The following is a 16268-nucleotide window of genomic DNA, read 5'->3' on the forward strand; positions in this document are numbered from 1 at the left end:
GCTATTACAACGGACAAGGGCAACTGCATTGAATTATCCACTACAGTCCTAATAGAAAAGAAATGTAAAGCGAAGCACTTGTACTCCCGTGTTCGTGTTAACACAGCCACTACTTTCTGATGTCGGGCTGCATTGGGCTGTACGCCTGTGTTGTGGTCATGTGGGCTCTTGTTAAGAAGTATAATAATTAGCAAACACTGCTGTATTAAAAGCATGCTGTGTGCCTCAGGATGCAGATTTACGTCGCTGTGTGTTCATGTGCTGCTGCTCTGCAACATGCAGGCAACCACAGGATTTCCTGGACAAGCAGATTATTAAGTTGTGGAGCTGTCGCTGTCATACTTTGCTGTGTCGGCTAAGCAGTTTCACAGCAGTGAAACAAGTGAAGTACTTGGTTCAAAGTGTAGTTAGTAAACTCCTCACCGTCTCATCTATACTCATCTTCAGACAGCTTTTTTTTTTGCTTTCTGCTGATGCACATACATGAGCCAGATTTTCACTGCACAATTTAAAGAGGGCCATTAGAGATTTGAGGGATATCTAAAAATTAAAGATACAAAATGTGAGGATTAATATTTATCTTCGTAACAGTGACTGTTTGTGATGTAAGAAATAACTTTTTTATATATAAATATATATATATATATTTTTTTTAAATGAAACAAAATCTTTTGCTTAGATCACTTTTGACCTGTGTTGTGCATCAGACACCTCTCACGCCATCTAAAGCGTGATATAATGTCAGTGACAGTTTAACTGGCACATTTAAATAATGTGTAACATAAATAACTTTATATAAATTACATATAAAATGGGTTGCAAATGATGAGACTGATGATATTTATAGAGGAAATATAAATGTGGAATCCTTTTTTAAAGAAAATATTTCCCTGTGTCTCACTCATCAGTGAATTACCTGCCTTCCCTCAGCTCATAAAGCACTAGCAGGTGCTTCTGTGTTTTGGATGGTTATTCTACAGCAGAAAATCTTGGAAAGTTTAAACGGTAACAGATTTTTTAGCCATCTGCTGAAGATTTGGAGATCCTGTTCTTTGTTTCTGGCGTTTCTGAAGCTGATGAGGTTTACGGAGCTGTTGTGCTTTTTAATCATCTGTTTCTCTCTCATCAAGACAAACTAGTGAATCTGTTTTATTTATTTGTTTTTATCTATTAGTGATTATGTTGTTATATAGGTTATTTCTTATCAGTGCAAAGAGGTTTACAGACTGCTTTGTATCATTGTGACTGGCTGTGTGTCCCAGTGGGAGGAGAGGCGTGGGCGTGTCACAGCCAGTCCAGCAGCACACTGCAGTCTTCTTGCCAATGAGCTCCACATTTTAGCGCAGGTTGAAAGCTCAGCGCAGACAACATACATGTATCCTATATTTTCATCCCCATATTTGGTACACTCTCATCAACCTCTCTAAAATCACAAGCATTTGTCATTCTTAGGCTGTTTTTACATGAATAAGCAGGTGTACAAACGTCCCTAATAAAGTGCTCGTCAAGTGAATATTACATTTAGATCCTCAAGCAGAGAAAGCCTTCTGTTTTCAAATGTCAGTGACTAAAACTACTCGGCCTCCCTGTGGGTTGCAATCGACTAATTGTATGTTACGCATTGTGTTACTCGTCATGCCAATCTCAGTTTTTTTCTAGTATTTATTTTATTATAATTATTTTTTACAAAACATTGCAGGGAAGGGAGAGTGTTATGTAGGTAATTAATGAAAGTATGTTGCACACCACTCCAAACCCTGCTGGGAATGAAAGCTGGGAGGCAGGGATGGAAACAGAGAGGGGGTGGAAAGCAAGAATGAGTGAGAAGATGCCGATTAAGCAAGAATGCTTGCAGCCCCCAGTGGGAGACTGTACCTCAACCACTGCAGTCAGCTCATAACAGACTGTGTGAGAGAGGTAGAGAGATGGAGAGAGACGGAGAGGGAGGGCATAAAGGAGATACGAGGACAGGCAATGCCTACTAGAAGCCCCGCTAGCAGCCTCTGGAGGTGACAGTGTTTATTGCATGCCACAAAGCTGCATGAAACACATACAGTATAAAGACATCTGTGCTACTCAGTGGTAGTCATTTATTTGAAAACAGCCACTGTTTTTGAGAGACATTGTCCTGTAAGTTGCATTAATTAAGGGGAATTATGATCTGACACTCACCAGGTTGTTGTGCAAATGTTCATAAATTTCCAGAAATTGGATTTTGCATTTTTATTCCACAAGTGTTTTGTGAATATTAGGAGATAAACTGCGACTGCAGTTAATTTTTCAGTTTCTGTTATTAAACATATGCAGAAAAAGAGAGCACAACAAGATGCCACACCTCAAACACTGAAAAACAATATAGAGAAATTATGGAAATATGGCATTTCTGTAAGTTTTATGTATTAAAGTGCTGCAATTTTTTTAAATTTGTGTTGGGGGCCACTCCTCAAGAGCAATTACTAGTTTTAAGGCAACACTTGTAATGCCGCATGTTAAGTTGAGCAGTGCGCTTTAGTAGAAATATTCTTAGTTCCTTCTTCTTTTTTTTTGTGCACTTCTGGTAGTGGGCGGGGCTTATCAATGAACCCAGTGGCCCAGATGGATTAGGGCATCTAAAAAAACAGCATGCAGGAGTGATGTTGGTGGTGGTGAACAACAGTGAGAGACCGAACTCCTCAGCTGCTTTTGTTTTTGGCTTTGAGAACTGAAAGCAGATTACCACCAGCTTTGTTCTTCATTTTGAACCAAAAATCACCAACAAAAAACGTGAACAGAAACATTCTCCTGGCGCTAACTGGTCTAGCTGTTGTGACGAGCTCTCAACTGGTGCTAACCATCTTTGCTGATGTGAGGTAAGAACCACACAACCCACAGCCAGCCAGCTTTGTCTTCCAAATTTGCCCTTTATGTTGGGATTGAACTTGACCTGGACACATTATGAACAGGACTGCCCGCCTAACACACACCATGAATTCAAATCAAGTATGAGGGTATTAGCTTTAGCATAAACCCAACCTGCCCACCTCAGTGTGTTCACAACTTCTGTAGATAGTTTGCAGCTGATCAAGTTCATGAAAATGAAGAAGTGGAAGTGTGCTACTGCTAATTGGTCAGCAGCTAAAACGTCATAGTCTTCTAGGAGTTGAGCATTTATGTCAGGGATGGCTGCAATTACTTATTATAGGCAATCTGGCCTCCATCCTGCTCAGCTCTCAACTGGTCAAAAGCAGATTCTTCCCCTTCATTGCAGGATCAGACTTATCAGGTTTACAAACTGCTATATATAGTCTCAAAATGTTATACAGTCATGCTTTTTACATGCAAATTTCAAATGGAATCATTTCAGTAACCTTTAATTACTGAAAGGCTCTCATCAGATTCTCCCCACCGCAAGATTTGGAAGACTGGGAAACATTTACACAACGATGTCAGACAAATCTGTTTCAACCAGGTTGAGCTTCAAGGCATGATTGAAACATACGATAGATAGATAGATAGATAGATAGATAGATAGATAGATAGATAGATAGATAGATAGATAGATAGATAGATAGATAGATAGATAGATAGATGGATAGATGGATAGATAGATGGATGGATGGATGGATGGATGGATGGATGGATAGATAGATAGATAGATAGATAGATAGATAGATAGATAGATAGATAGATAGATAGATAGATAGATAGATAGATGGATAGATGGATAGATGGATGGATGGATGGATAGATGGATGGATGGATGGATGGATGGATGGATGGATGGATGGATGGATGGATAGATAGATAGATAGATAGATAGATAGATAGATAGATAGATAGATAGATAGATAGATAGATAGATAGATAGATAGATAGATAGATAGATAGATAGATAGATAGATAGATAGATAGATAGATAGATAGATAGATAGATAGATTTCTCCAACATCACACTGATCTCTTGCTACCTTTTCTTAAATCCAAAAGGTTTAAGGAAGCAGCACAGAGCTGATGTTTCTGGCAAACAACCATTTAAAACGTACAAGTCCAGAACCTTGGTAAACAGTCTAGACTCGCACTATGTTTTACATCTAAAAACTTTAACAGTCTACAATCTGTGGTTATTACAACAGTCACAGCTCCCTACTGTCTAGTGAATATTCAGGAAGAGTTTGTGTGCATTATCCTGAAAAAGCCTCACACTCATTAGCTCCTCTCATGAAGCAGCTGCCTGCTCCTTTCTCTCACTCTTTCTGCCTTCCACTCTTGGCCATGGGAAAGAAAAGGGGAGCATACTTTATAGTGACAGGCGGAGCAGCCAAATACCAATAGAGAATACATCAGCTTGGCAATTATTGGATTATCTCACGCTGATATCATTACCGCCGAGCATTCCCTCCAATCATTGATTGCATTTTTCAATTTACTTCACCATTAATGTGAGTGGCCTGACTGAACAATCTTCTGATGAGTCCATGGCTCAGTCGATAAGTCCCGCCCCTCAGGTGCTTGTCAAAGTGTGCGCGCATGCACGCGTGTGCAAGCATGAGTGCGTATTAGCATGTGCCACAAAGTGTGTCGAATACAAGACTCAGCCCTAGTTTTTCATTCCCCTGATACTTAAGAGGCAACCGAGTCACAGAGAGGCAGAGAAAACAGCGCGGGCTCATAATGTAGAAATATTGACCTTACATGGAGGTCAGTCATAGTCTCGTTATGAAGCAAGTCAGTATAAACAGGGCTAAGCAACAACATGTGCTGGGTTTGTCAGACAAAACACAGTTCTTGTCGAAATGCATCAGGGAAGAGTCAATCTCCATTAGACCAAATTAAAGTTCAAACTTTTGATACAGCCTTCATTCGTGTTGTTCATTGAAAATATGTCAAAAATTGTAGCTAGGGGCACAGTGATATATGTACTCGTCTCACACCACTTGCGACACGACCTTGTATTTTGAGGACAGCCTCATATGGTTTGTTCTGCTGTGTTGACGAGGATTAGCGTAGTAGACAGTATTCTTGTCACTATACAAAATATAGTACAAGGCCGAGGCTTTGGCAATATTTACCCACACAGTAGCTGTACTATCTTGCTGTGGAAACTTTGTATCAACACAAATATTAAGTTATGTGTAAAAATGAATAAGACGATATCACAAACACGAATGCAGAATCATGAAAATAACTCTCAAAGTCTACTTGATTTCTCCTTCTCTGAAACATTCTAAACGTTACACTATGATGCATCAGTCTGCATCTCTGTCAGTGTTCACTGAGTCTCACACTAAAGCTCCAAATAATCATCATAACCAAACCGTGACACAATCCAACTCCCTCCACAACTTTACTCCAGTGGTTCTCAACCTTTTTGAGTTGCGACCCCCGGAATAGTTTTTTGACAGTCATGTGTGCTTTTAAACTGTGATGTCACCAATGGGCCATTTTGGAGGTACAGCTACAGTCAGCGGGGCGGGACAAGAAAGCAGATAAGTGCAGTAAAGAGATTTAAAGTTAGTTATCTAACCCGTTATTTCATCAAACTTGAGAAATAGAAGCAAACTGATAGAAAACCACACTAAGACAAACTCAACAAATTCTGGGATCATTTTCTTGCTAAATTATTGTCTGTTAATGTTGATCCATACAACCTCACCACAATGAGTTGGAGTGCCGACCCTGCATTGCTCCCTCCAACCTCGTAAAAGGATATTACCGACTACCTCTTATGGTATAAGTGTGTTTAACCGTGAACGATTCGAATACAATAATTCCATTGAAGGCCATGACCATTTCACTAACGACAAGGTGCAGGATTTGATAACATTTTGAAACCCTGTGAACACAGTTACTGTCACATGCAGATGAAGTACACAATGAACAAATTTGTCATTCTGCAGACTTTACTGTTCAAATGTCAAATAAAATTCTAAAATGTAAAACATCCATTTATATCAGTTTGGTTTTCTTTAGTTGCTCTTGCTTACATCGTCTTGCAAACCTTTCTGTGTCTGTGTGTCTGATGTCATTGAGGCCCAGATGTAGGGATGTTACCTTGTCTCGGTCTGTCTCCATCATTTCACATGAAAACGTTTTTTTGTTCAAATTAGACAATTGCGAGCCATTTTACAGCCACAGCACCAGATGAACCCGTTTCAGCTGCCCTCTGAGCATGTCATTTGGTAAAACTTAACAACACAGCCATACAATGTTAGCACTAGCTACTTTAAAAGAGATAAAATGAGTACATTTAGTAATATTACTTAAACAACAAAAAGGGTTTTACTTTGTTTTATGAAAATGCTGAGAATAAACAAACATTAATGGATATCTTGGCAAAAGTCATGGTTTTGCGTCTCACTGCTGCAACCAAGGACATCCGACTCTTTTTTATCTCAAACAATTGACAACAAAAGAGCCTTGAGAACAGAATACCTCCAAAATGTGGAATTTTATTGATATTTCACTTCAGTTATTGCAAGCGTTGCATCATCTGTCAGAAACTAGATTTTGACCTAGTTTTCTCCGCAACTACTGGAAATTATCTTGTGACCCCCCCCCAGGTTAAGAACCACTGCGTTACACTATATAAAGTCAGGAGTCTGACCATATCACAAGAAATAACGGCTCAATCTGTAATCTGAGTGAACAGGGAGATTCCTCCCTGAAATTCTTTTTCATGTTGATCTATAAGATGTATTAAAACAAAAGCATACACTCACTGAGCACCGTATTTGTAACACCAATTATTAACTTGGTAGGGCCTGCTTTTATTCCTAAAACAACCTCAGTTCTTACTCTCACGGAATCAACAGGATGTTCGACATCCCAACATAAAGCGTGAAATAGACACGCCAACCCACTACAGCAAACCCTGAGACAGCCACGCTTTAGCCTCTCTAGTCGTGACAAAGAGACATTAGTTAAATATCAAAGTGAATGAAGAGCACCATTATGTTAAATTCAGGTGCTGGAGCGATGTTTAGGAATGAGCATGAGTAAATTATGCAAAGTTAAAGCTCCCGATGCAGTTCATTTATTAACAGCACAGTTAAAGAGAAATGTGCTCAAAACATCACTGGTGTTGTGGTGTTAATAAATAAACTGCATCTGGAGCTCTGAGAGTGTATAATTTACTTTCCAATCATTATTAAAATGACCTAAGCTGTCATGCATAAATTTCCCTAAACTTTGATGCGCTAATGCTACTGTGTCACCCTCCGTGGCCCTGAATGGCGAGGTAGATGACTAAACCAGATTACTACATGAAAAGGCTTTTGAACTGTTACCCCTGTATGTGTCATTTAATTTCAATTAATTTGTATTTAACCCGAGTTGCGTTTTATATTATATGGCTGAGACTGGCTACTATGTCATGACGCGTGCCAACTGTCTGCTTCACATCCAATTCAATCAATAATAGTCAGCTCAATTTTGAATATGATTACCTGAATTAGAAGGTTGTATAAAAAAAAATATATCCTGTTTTAATTATTAATGCAAGTGGGATGAAGTTCATATAGACGACACCTGTCTGTGGGAACTGTCTTTCTTTCTTTTTAATGATGACTTGCTTTTCTGCTTTGTCAATGAATGGAACTATACAGTCGGTCACTTCTAAATAGCAAGTAGCAAGTATGACCAGTCCTGCTGTTTTTATAGAAAGAACAGGCTCAGATAGCACCGTTTCAGAACTGTTGCTTTATCTTGGACCATCAAATGTTGAGACAGAGAAACATGCGCATGTTTTGGATGTGAACACAAGGCTTTTTACCCTCCTTCTCAATGAACAAAGCCGTCAGATGCTTCTTTTTTATTTCCCTAATGCATTTCAGGGCACTGTCACAGAAATGTGCAATATCCTTGTCATTGCTCTGTGCCTCACACTGCACAGAAGCGAAGATCATATTCAAAAGCATCACTGTGTGCCTACAGCATATGTGATGCCCACCAATGTGGGATTACATTTGAGTATGTATGTATTTGGTGTTACTGTCCTTAATAATTTGAGATGGTAGCTGTGTTTTCCTTTCTTTTGAAGATTTCCACGATTTGCTTATGAGCCATCTATGAATATAAAGACAATAATATGTTAATATAAAGTACATTTGTATCCAATTAAGTTTTCATTAACTAATTAAAAGAACCAATGTATTTCATGATGCTGATTTCCTTAATGTGTATTTGCAGTGTAGGTTAAGAATGTGTCAGAACTTCAAAACTTGCTGTTTGCTCGTCAGTGTCAAAAAATACTTTCATTTAAAGTTGAAAAAGTTGTTACTGTTGTCGACCGAGAGAAACAAGGATTATGGTGGCGTGTTTTAGTGAACATGCAAGAGGTCAAATGTTACCTTGGGACATATGACTCCAATATTGACTGTAGGTTTACATCGTGGCTGACTCCATAAAAGTTATTTGTTGTGTTTAAAGTGGAAAGTATTTTAGACTAAAACCTATAAATGACATGTAACCATTTTTATGAGGTAACTGAGTCGTTTTAAACACTATGGGCCTGATTTACAAAGATCTCAAATAACGGTACTAAATTGCGTTTTCCTTCTAAAAGTTTGCACATTTATTTTTCACCCGTTTTGCGGCTGATTTACAGAGTAATTGCGTCACTGATATCAGGTGCAAATCTCCGTATTTAAAAGAGGGTTTGTGTGTTAAAGTGATTCCAGCAATAGAAAACAGAAAGTCAATAATGTAGGAAAAACAAAAAGGAGAAAAAAAAGTCTTCCTAATAAAACGTGGGTAAATACAAGAGGAGGACGGTGGATGAGATCCTCTAACAAACAGAGATCAGCAGGTCCAGATCTTTCTGTGATGAGCAGCTGATGTTCCATTGAGTTCCTGGAGGTCTCGTGAACCTGATGAAGCTACCTGTGAATTCTGCAGGACTCATTCAGGATGTGACAGCTCACCTGAATAACAGGACTGGAGGGAGATCCAAGCAGAGATACGCTGGAACCACCCAGAGGCAGCAAAATGCTGAGTCGGAAGAAGTATTTTAATTGCTGGTATTTATTGGCTCCTCCTTGTTGTTGGCTGTCAATCATCATTCAGTTCATTCAATAACTCAGAAATATCATCGCTGACAAACGATATGTCTGAATAATGTTTCCCTCCGTCATCAGAAATGTTTAACGGGTGTAAAACCTCGTTCTCTACGTATTCTCTGGTTTCCTGCGTCTCCTTCACAATAAGAGCAGCCGTGTCTCCTTCACAATAAGAGCAGCCATGTCTCCTTCACAATAAGAGCAGCCGTGTCTCCTCCACAATAAGAGCAGCTGTGTCTCCTTCACAATAAGAGCAGCCGTGTCTCCTTCACAATAAGAGCAGCCATGTCTCCTTCACAATAAGAGCAGCCGTGTCTCCTCCACAATAAGAGCAGCTGTGTCTCCTTCACAATAAGAGCAGCCGTCTCTCCTGATGTTCATCTGATTAAAACCTTCAGTCGTACTAAAATACACAACAATCACTTCTCCTGTTTCTACTTCCAGGTTCAGTAAATATCGTTGCGGGTGATAAATGGTTCTATTTGCATGTTTCCTCTCAGTATTTTACACCTTCAGGTAGAAACACCCAATATTACATATGATGCAGGCGAACAGGCAGAAGGGACAACGTGTGTTAAAGTGTACATTTGGAAGATGCAATCCTCGCTGCACGTCGTTGGTAAATCTGCTTGGACATTTTTTTGTGGGTGGTGTGAAGTTTGCACCTGATTTTACACACAAACCTTCAGTAAATCAGACCCGATGTGCATTAGGAAGAGAGACTGGCAGGCTACCCACTTAAATATTCAGAGATGAAAAGTACAAGTTGTCGGATATTTAATGCAGTCCATCCAATAGTAGTCACAATATTTGACTTAACCTGCTGGTGGAAATACTAGAACTATCAGCAAGTCGTTAGGATTTATTGTTTGAGAATCACTGTCTGGTAATTGGTGGTGATCCTTTTAGTTAATTTTGAGATATTTCCAAGAAAAAAAAAAATTATAATTTTGACCCGCTCATTGCACTGTAGCAAAAAGTCAGAAGATCATGGACTTCCAGTGATTTGGGAGACATCTTGTATCCAATAGTTGAGTTTTTTAAATGTAAAATATTTGCAAATTCATAGATTCAGTTTTTAATTTTAATTTTTAAAGGGCAGGAGGTGTTCCATTATGTCATTTTAAGTGTTTTAACCAGGACCATTTAGTTGTTTAATGGGAAAAACATGTCAAATGCAATTGTAAAGAGCAGAGTTTTTTTTTTTTTTAAATAAATCTTTAAAAAATGCTTGGAGAGCATGTGATTATAATTTATGAAGTCCTATTTGAGTGAAACATTGACAGATTTCAAGACGTAACGCTGCATAGATGTCTGTAGTACTATGAAACAGGGCTGTACAACAGTTATCACAAAGGCAATGATTATATGTTTTCTTGTGATGACGCCAAGCTATCAAAACAAATACAATTGTGACACTAAGTAATGTGTGCCATTCAGTTGGTCAATGGAGTTTGCCAGAAGACATCTGAGCAAAGTCCGTTAACTGAATGGAGGAACAATCTAGAAAAGCATTACATCAAATCAGCAAACCTTGACTTTCCACGACAATGTGAATATTACTGTTGCTTTTTATTCACTCCAGTTTCCCTTCTGCTTTGTCAGCATTTATGACGGCTTTACAGTTGCCAGTAACATTTGCCGCAGGATGGATGCTGTTTCAAGGGAGACAGCTCATCAATATGAGGGATGACTACTGGAGCCAAAACTGGACCTAGTGAGAAACACACTTGCTGTCTCTGACAGAAAAGTGTGTTAATGTCTGAATCTGTAAAACAGTTCCCAGAAAGTCTACCAAACCCGCAGCCCTGACCAGTTCTCAAATCCAAACACCCCATCTGTTGGTCTTAAAGGTCTAATCTAGTCAAAATCAGTCCCAGAATGATATTTTGTCCCCAGCACAAGCAGATGCTGCGTCGTTACCCAGTTGATTCCTATTTAACATCTTTAACCTCCTCTGTGTTTTGTGTTTAAATAACAAATGGTAAAATAAAGGTAACCTTTTAGTGCATAGTGGAAAAGGGCCATCAGTGAGTCAGAGAGTAAAGCAATGAGTTGCTAAATGGGAGCATGAATTACTGAATGAGTAAGTAAATCCCAGTAAGACCCAGGAAGAGAGCTGCAGCAATAAATGGAGCTTCCAGGAATTAGGGTGAGGTCAGAAGACTAATGGACGCATATGCTCACTCACTGTATGTACCACCACCCACATACACCAACAGCCACTTCCAATCTTTCCACAGTGCTGTTGATCAATCTGGCTGAGATGGTAGCATTTTAACCAGCGCAGTTCAGCTGACAAATACTTTGAATGCCTGCTGCTGAGGCTGTGTTTTTGTGAATCAACGTGCAGAGCAATCATAGGCGTGGCCAACCTTTTGGGTAATTTGGTACGCAAGAGTATCTCTGGTGCAGCGTGGCACAGTGGTAAAGTAGGAGGAATCTATTTGCAATTTAATATGGGTTTACATGATTTACAAATGACCACAATCTTTTTTTATTTACATTTTACACACTGTTCAAACTTGAGTAGGAACAAGGTTGCATAAATAACACTTCCCTTGCTGGTACGAGAACCACTACTCAGTGTAGAAAGCAAATCAATGATATTAGACTAAGGAATAAAACAAAAACTTGCACCTAATATTTTCCAAAAACTTAGAATTATGTTTATATTATTTTTTACATGAATTAAAAGTCAAAGCAAACAAAGAACAGTCATCCAATACGGTGAAATCCAGTGCTGGAAAAATGTTGCAGGGTATATGGGAGTAAATTAAGCAAACTCAAAGCTCCCAATGCAACTCATCTATGAACAAAACTGACACAGAGCAGTGTGCTCCAAACATCACGGATGTTGTGTGGTTAATAAATCAACTGCATCAGGAGCTTTGAGTGTCATTATTTACTTTGGAATTATTAATAAATGGCCTAAGCTGTTAACCTTTCATCATACCTCATGGCCTTGCACAGCTGGCTAGATTACTAAACTGCATGAGTAGGTGAAAGGGCTTTGGAATAGTCATTCCTTTGTATGTAATTTCATTGCTTTTAATTTGTTACTGATTTGCCTTTTATATAGTGGATAGGTCTTTTCATGTGTGCCCTCACCCACTAAAGCCACGTAGATAGTCCTCCGTCAGCTGCGTTGTACTCAGACAAGCGAATTTGACACCACACCACTTTACTGATACGCCCTGTGTTGCGTCGCTCCACCCATCTCGCTGCAGCTGGGTTCATGCAGGGTGACAAAAATATCAACTCGAATGCGGCAAAATGCAAATGCTCCCGCATTTACGCTTGGACCAGCTTTGGGCTGGTACAAAATAGGGCCGATCATTTGAAATAAATAATCCCCAGCATTATTTAAGACTTTTCAAAATCAGTACAAAAACTTTTTTCCAGAATTAATATTTCATAGCTCACGTACAATTTGACTTAATCATAAGATGAAGCAAAATTTGTCATGGAGGTTAACGGTCAGTGAGGATAAAAGGGTTTGGATTGTTTTTCTCCCTTAATAATAAAAACCTTCATTTAAAAACTGCATTTTGTGTTTACTTGTGTTATCTTTGACTAATATTTAAATTTGTTTGATGATCTGAAACATTTAAGTGTGACAGACATGCAAAAAAATAAGAAATCAGGAAGGAGGCAAACACTTTTTCACAACACTGTATGTACTGAACAGTATTCAGAAACACAGAGGAATTTGTTTTTAAATCACCTGCCTCACATTGTATTTCCTCCTCCAAGCTCTCTCTTATTTTCTCCCTTTATCACTCTTTTTCAATCCCTCTTTATTTCTTTTTCCTCTCTAATGCATGCCGTCCGGTTCTTTCCTTTAATACATCAATATACTATTGTGCAGCGGCTGCCATTTTCTGACGCAAATTATCTTCCCAAATGGGGATGTGAGATGCTGTGCCTCCCTGCGCAATCCTTTATTGATCGTTCAGTCTCATAAAAGCAGAATGGGCGAGGGCTGAGAAATAATGAAAGAGAGACAGACAGAGAGAGAAGGCAGGCCATCTGTGCTGACAGGGAGTTATTTTCCACAACTGAGAGGTTAACTTTGAGTCAGTATTTTGTATTGTGATTTAACAAGCACTTGTATCAAAGTGGCTTGTTGGTTGGTTCTTGGACAATGAAACTTTCCACCCTTCACGTTGCCTTTTGTTTTATTACTGATAATTTACTCACTTTTAAAATGTAACATGTTCTTTTACCAAATCAGGAAAATAGCACGGTTGAAGGCTCAGTCATTTTCAACATGAGGTCTGTGTGTTAAGAACAGACCTGAGGTGTGCTTAGGATAAAAACTGGAAGAAAGGAGAAAGTGCGAGTCTACAGTATAATTACATTAGCATCGTTACTGTTAGCGGATTAGGGAAACTGTCGGTACATGCTTCAATGGAAGTGAAAGTTTGTGCCAAATTTGAAGAAAATCCTTCCTGCTATTATTGAAATATCACATGCACGAAAACGGAATGGATTACCTGACCACATAATGCCTCCAGATGGTTCTATCACCAGCATAAAATATGGCAAATGGCCCCACGGTAGATATGGAGACCATGGTAATTATTCCACCACAACCAATGGAAGGAAAATACACAATGTCATAAGCATAGTTTTAAGAAGGGATGTGGAAGATAAATCTTCTAAACTTCTGGAAAGTAATGGACCACTTCATTCTAGTCCATATTCTGTGGTCGTGCAGAGACTCTAAAAACCTTTTGTGATCCTACAATAAATAAGAACAAAGAGTATCTGCATCATTATACTTAAAAATAGGAGTTATGACTTAAGCTAAAGCTGAATGTGCCTTAATATTTAGTTTGTGGTATTACAAAGATTTAGGAAAGTTAAATCAATATCTACAACCACAGATAACTGTCTCTTTAAGCTGGATGTCAGAGCATCAAGCCTCCTCATCCCAGTCAGATAACCATTACTGCCACAGAGTCAGAGGGCTTGTCATTTATTCACTGTCTACAGAACAGCTCCAGGATCTGCCCCAAGATGACATCATCACCAGGAGGTCTTCAGTTTCAGACTCAGTTTTTTTCCCTTGCAGTAATGTGCCTCATTATATCCTCAAAAAAAGGAAGGGAAATAATGTGAGGATATAAAATGTAATTATCTTGTCAAAGGTGAAGTAAAGGTGAAGTTCTCAGTGACATGGACACAATTTGAGAGAAATAAACACTTATGTCCTGCATCTTTTACCTCTATTCCAATGGAGCAAAAACACAGTGAAGGCTGGGGGGGGGAGGGGGAGGGGTCCCAGTTATTTTTGTATTTATGTATGACAAATTAAGCATCAAGAATAAATAAGTTTATAAGGATCAATGTTATACTTAACATAATCATGTTTTTAGTTAATTTATATCAGTTTTATATTAGTTTTGCACAATATATAATGTTTTATTCTAGTCTAAAATGTAACTGAATGTATGCAACAAGATAGGAAACTGTAACTATACATATTTTAACTATATATACCAAGAAACACATATAGAAGATATAGATGATTCATATCACCACCATGCTTTCTGTCAGGCAGGCCTATAAAACTGTTGTTCTTTACAGTATTCTGGTTCAAATTTAGATTCATATGTATATATATATATATTTTTTTTATATAAATATCCGACATGTTCTGTTATTTTGTTGGGAATAGTACTAATGCTGGTGTTGATTTTCAATACCTTCTCATTCCAGTGCGGCTCTTCCAAGTGTTAGGCCCAGCTGGACAGCGCTCCACTGCCCAGCTGCACCGAGCACATGATAGTTGGTGTCTTGTTTGGTTGGGCTTCTTAGTTATTTGGCCTCCCATAACAGTGACGTTACCAGCTCCACCTGCTCATCCCACCAAACCCTTACAGTGATGTGCACCCTTCCATCTACATCTGACTTCACTCATCACTTTACATCCAAAGTACATGAGTATGCAGGTGCAGAGGAGTGTTGTCCATTCGTGAGATGACACTGTATTTGCAGATATTCCACCATTCCAAACAGATGCATGTTAGTTTAACTGAAAAGCCATTTGGTGTGTTTGGTTTTCTGGGTCTATATGTCAGCCGTTTGACTGACTGGCAATCTGTCCTGAGTTTTTACGGCACTTCTTGTGAGCTGGAAAGAGTCCTTCCCTTTAATGATAATTCATTCTTTGTATTTTCCAGAGAGTGTTACCACAAAGCTGTCTGTGAGTGACCCACTGGCATTGTGTTGTTCCCAGGTATTGAATTCTTTTTACATGTAAAACCCGTCTGCTGGATCCTGGCCCCATGCATTTTCTGGAACTTTTTACGCTAAGCTGGCTGTGAGAGATATAAAATCACTCTGCTGTTACCAGAATAAACAGTCTGAATCCAAAAAGTGATGAGTTGAGCCTGATTGAACGCACAACATGGGAGACGAATAGAACACATATGCATACACACACAATAAAGAGATAAGATGCACAAATGCATACATACATACAATACATGCACAACTTGGTGGTCTTTCAAAACATGTTCTGCGTCAAAGCTAACCCTAAACCCTCCATGTTGCATTCTGCATTTTATCTGGTCCTATGCATTTCATTTTATATCATATGTATCTATTTTTAAATGTTCCTTTATATCTGATTTTATGTGAAACATTCCATGTAATTGTCTTGCCTAAGTATGAAAGGTGCTATACACATGAAGTTTATTATTATTATTATTATCATTATTATAATTATTGTGTTGTGCTGCTCTGCACCATACGACAAAATGACTATTTCTTGGAGAAGTCATCTCTCTTTGTTGAACTCCCAACAAAGGTCTTGAGAGTGCTGAGCTGTGAAAACATTAAAGGCATGTTTCTGTTAACCAAGGCACCTTATCACGCTCCAAAATGTACGGGAGTCATGTCTTGGTCAATGAGAACCTACACAGAAGCACAAAAGCTCTGAGGCTGTGTGAGTTGCAGATCAAGGATAAGGATAACACACACACACACACACACACACACACACACACACACACACACACACACACACACACACACACACACACACACACACACACACACACACACACACACAAATTAGTTATAGCAAATATATGGTAATGACACAATTTACATTTAATACCAAATATGTAACTCTGTCAGTCCCATAATGTGGCTCTCATGTAAATGCACTATAAGTTGAGTTGTTATACTTAAACTACACATACCAGCGAGCCGCCCTGT

The 16268-nt window shown here is 38.8% G+C and overlaps 1 protein-coding gene across 4 annotated transcripts in view; it reads right to left on the reverse strand.

The window, feature by feature from the left end:
• Positions 1–16268, reverse strand: part of LOC138627515 (RNA binding protein fox-1 homolog 1-like) — a 298993-nt gene that overhangs the window by 180925 nt on the left and 101800 nt on the right. The window lies entirely within an intron of this gene.

The sequence above is a fragment of the Brachyistius frenatus genome, unplaced genomic scaffold (genome assembly GCF_029030835.1).
Source record: "Brachyistius frenatus isolate BFR_SWC_R1_liver_20210118 unplaced genomic scaffold, ASM2903083v1 Contig_87, whole genome shotgun sequence".
In the NCBI taxonomy this organism is placed as follows: domain Eukaryota; kingdom Metazoa; phylum Chordata; class Actinopteri; family Embiotocidae; genus Brachyistius; species Brachyistius frenatus.